Genomic DNA, 4,843 nt, shown 5'->3' with positions numbered 1-4,843 from the left:
CGGAGGGGCACACAACCCAGGCCACTGCAGTTTACAGCAGAACAGACAGAACCGGAGATAGCGTGGCCTGGAGAGCTCACTGAAGAACAGACTGCGGTCTCTCTGCTCTGAGGCAGAGGGTTGAAAACGGTCTCTTCTGCTCTGACTCTCGGAAGAGACACAGAAAGCTGCCAGGGAAAACCGCCAGAGAACAAAAGCCCCCCAAAACCGGTTTTCACTGAGCCCATCCCCCGCCACAGGGGGCACGGCAACTCTCCCCAAACAGGGTTGCCTGAGTAACAGCGCGGCAGGCCCCTCCCCCAGAAGACAGCCTGGGAGAACAACAGGCCAGCAACCCTAAGGCCCTAGAAAACAGGTGCATCTTGCTTGGGTTGTGGTCAATAATTTGGACTCTATACATTCCCTCAACCACCCCTCAACAAATGACTAGGAGGAGGAACCCCCAAAATAGGAAAGACTCAGACAGGATTATGATTTCTGCCACAGATTTACCAATGGATTCAGATATAACCAAGATGTTGGAAATGGAATTCAGGCTAGCAATTGTGAAGACACTAGCTAGAATGGAGAAATCAATTAATGGCAACATAGAGTCTCTAAGGGCAGAAATGAAAGCTGAATTGGCACAACTTATTAAAAATGCTATCAGTGAGATGCAATCTAATCTAGATAATCTAACAGCTAGGGTAAGTGAGGCAGAAGAATGAATTAGTGACCTGGAAGACAATTTAATAGGTAAAAAGGGAAAAGAAGAGGCCAGGGAAAAACAACTCAGAATCCATGAAAATAGAATCAGAGAAATAAGTGACACCATAAAGCGTTCCAATGTCAGAGTTACTGGAATCCCGGAGGCGGTGGAGAGAGAGAGAGGACTAGAAGATATATTTGAGCAAATCATAGCTGAGAACTTCCGTAATCTGGGGAATGAAACAAACATTCGTGTCCTAGAGGCACAGAGGACCCCTCCCGAGATCAAGGAACACAGGCCAACACCCCGGTATGTAATAGTAAAACTTGCAAATCTTAGAACCAAAGAAACCAGTTAGGGCAGTTAGGGGGAAGAGATTCCTTACGGACAGAGGGAGGAACATCAGAATAACATCAGACCTATCCACAGAGACCTGGCAAGCCAGAAAGGCCTGGCAAGACATATTCAGGGTACTAAACGAGAAGAACATGCAGCCACAAATACTTTACGGGCAAGGCTGTCATTGAGAATGAATGGAGAGATGCAGAACTTCCAAGACTGGCAGAAACTGAAAGAATATGTGACCACTAAGCCGGCCCTGCAAGAAATGTTAAGGGGGGTTCTATAAAAGGAGAAAGACCCCAAGAGTGATATACAACAGAAATTTACAGGGACAATCTATAAAAACAAGGTCTTCACAGGCAACATGATGACAATTAATTCATATCTTTCAATAATCACTCTCAATTTGAATGGCCTAAATGCTCCCATAAAATGGCACAGGGTTGCAGATTGGATAAAAAGACAGGACCCATCCATATGCTGTCTAGAAGAGACTCATTTTGAACCTAAAGATACATCCAGCCTGAAAGTGACGGGATGGAGATCCATCTTCCATGCCAGTGGACCTCAAAAGAAAGATGGGGTAGCAATTCTTATATCAGATAAATTAGATTTTAAGCTAAAGACTGTAGTTAGAGACACAGAAGGACACTATATCATTCTTAAAGGGTCTATCCAACAAAAAGATCTAACAATTTTAAGTATCTACACCCCCAACATGGGAGCAGCCATCTACATAAGCCAACTGTTAACCAAAATAAAGAGTCATATTGATAACAGTACGTTAATTGTAGGAGACCCCAATACTCCACTCGCAGCAATAGACAGATCATCTAAGCAAAAAATCAACAAAGAAACAAGAGCTTTGAATGAAACAGTAGACCAGATGGACCTCATAGATATATACAGAACATTGCACCCTAAAACAACAGAATACTCATTCTTCTCAAGCACACATGGAACTTTCTCCAGAATAGACCACATACTGGGTCACAAATCAGGTCTCAACCAATACCAAAAGATTGAGATTATTCCCTGCATATTCTCAGACCATAATACTTTAAAACTGGAACTCAATCACAAGAAAAAAAATTGGCAGAAATTCAAACACTTGGAAGCTAAAGAACACTCTGCTCAAGAATGTTTGGGTCAACCAGGAAATCAAAGAAGAAATTAAACAATTCATGGAAACCAATGAGAACGAAAACACATCGATCCAAAATGTATGGGATACTACAAAGGCAGTTCTAAGGAGAAATACATAGCCATCCAAACCTCACTCAAAAAAATAGAAAAATCCTGAATTCACCAACTAACTCTACACCTTAAAGAACTAGAGAAAAAGCAACAAACGATGCCTAAGCCCGCATTAGAAGAGAAATAATTAAGATTAGAGCAGAGGTCAATGAATTAGAAACCAGAAACACGGTAGATCAGATCAACGAAACCAGGAGCTGGTTCTTTGAAAGAATTAATAAGATCGATAAACCACTGGCCAGACTTACCCAAGAGAGAAAGGACCCAAATTAATAAAATTATTAATTAAAGGGGAGAGATCAACGACTGACACTAAGGAAATAAAAACAATTAGAAATTATTAATGCCAATAAACTGAGCAATCTGGAAGAAATGGAGGCCTTCCTGGAAACCTATAAGCTGCCAAGACTGAAAAAGGAAGAAATTGACAACCTGAATAGGCCAATAACTAGTAACGAGATTGAAGCAGTGATCAAAAACCTCCCCAAAACAAGAGTCCAGGGCCTGATGGATTCCCTGGGCAATTCTACCAAACATTCAAAGAAGAAATAATACCTATCCTCCTGAAGCTGTTTCAAAAAATAGAAACAGAAGGAAAGCTTCCAGACTCATTCTGTGAGGCCAACATTACCTTAATCCCCAAACCAGGCAAAGACCCCATCAAAAAGGAGAATTTCAGACCCTGATGAATATGGATTCCAAAATTCTCAATAAAATCCTAGCTAATAGGATCCAACAATACATTAAAAGGATCATCGACCATGACCAAGTGGGATTTATCCCCGGGATGCAAGGGCGGTTCAACATTTGCAAATTAATCAATGTGATAGAACACATTAATAAGAGGAGAGAGAAAAACCATATGGTCCTCTCGATTGATGCAGAAAAAGCATTTGACAAAATACAGCATCCTTTCCTGATTAAAACTCTTCAGAGTATAGGGATAGAGGAAACATTCCTCAAGTTTATAAAATCCATCTATGAAAAACCCACAATGAATATCATCCTCAATGGGGAAAAGATGAGAGCCTTTCCCTTAAGATCAGGAACATGTCGAGGATGCCCACTTTCACCACTATTGTTCAGCATAGTACTAGATGTCCTAGCAACAGCAATCAGACAACAAAAAGAAATAAAAGGTATTCAAACTGGCAAAGAAGTAGTCAAACTCTCTCTGTTCGCAGATGACATGATACTTTATGTGGAAAACCCAAAAGACTCCACCCCCAAATTACCAGAACTCATACAGCAATTCAGTAATGTGGCAGGATACAAAATCAATGCACAGAAATTAGTTGCTTTCTTATACAATGACAATGCAACTGTAAAAGAGAAATTAGAGACACGATTCCATTTACAATAGCACCAAAAACCATAAGATACATCAGAATAAACCTAACCAAAGAGGTAAAGGATCTATACTCTAGGAACTACAGAACACTCATGAAAGAAATTGAAGAAGACACAAAAAGATGGAAAAACATTCCATGCTCACGGATCAGAAGAATAAACATTGTGAAAATGTCTATGCTACCCAGAGCAATCTATACCTTCAACGCCATCCTGATCAAAATTCCAATGACATTTTCCAAAGTGCTGGAACAAACAATCCTAAAATGTGTATGGAATCAGAAAAGACCCTGAATTGCCAAGGAAATGTTGAAAAAGAAAAACAAAGCTGGGGGCATCACGTTGCCTGATTTCAAGCTATATTACAAAGCACTGATCACCAAGACAGCATGGTACTGGCACAAAAACAGACATATAGACCAATGGAACAGAATGGAGAGCCCAGATATGGACCCTCAACTCTATGATCAAATAATCTTCGACAAAGCAGGAAAAAATATGCAATGGAAAAAAGTGTCTTCAATAAATGGTGCTGGGAAATTGGACAGCTATATACGGAAGAATGAAACTCGACCATTCTCTAACACCATACACAGAGATAAACTCAAAATGGATGAAAGATCTCAAGGTAAAACGGGAATCCATCAAAATCCTAGAGGAGAACATAGGCAATAACGTCATCAGCCACAGCAACTTCTTTCAAGATACATCTCTGAAGGCTAGTGAAACAAAAGCAAAAATGAACTTTTGAGACTTCATCAAGATAAAAAGCTTCTGCACAGCAAAGGAAACAGTCAACAAAACAAAGAGGCAACCCACAGAATGGGAGAAGATATTTGCAAATGACACTACGGACAAAGGGCTGATTTCCAAGATCTGTAAAGAACCTCCTGTCAAACTCAACACCCAAAAAACAAATAATCAAGTCAAAAAATGGGCAGAAGACATGAACAGACATTTCTCCAAAGAAGACATACAAATGGCTAACAGACACATGAAAAAAATGTTCATCATCATTAGCCAGCAGAGAAAGTCAAATCAAAACCACAGTGAGATACCACCTTACACCAGTTAGAATGGCAAAAATTGACAAGGCAAGAAACAACCAATGTTGGAGAGGTTGTGGAGAAAGGGGAACCCTCTTACACTGTTGGTGGGAATGCGAGTTGGTACAGCCACTTTGGAAAACAGTGTGGAGGTGCCTCA

This window comes from Callorhinus ursinus, unplaced genomic scaffold (assembly GCF_003265705.2).
Source record: "Callorhinus ursinus isolate GAN/ISIS: 27379988/994484 unplaced genomic scaffold, GSC_fseal_2.0 scaffold28, whole genome shotgun sequence".
Lineage (NCBI taxonomy): Eukaryota > Metazoa > Chordata > Mammalia > Carnivora > Otariidae > Callorhinus > Callorhinus ursinus.
Note: the sequence above shows the minus strand (reverse complement) of the source record.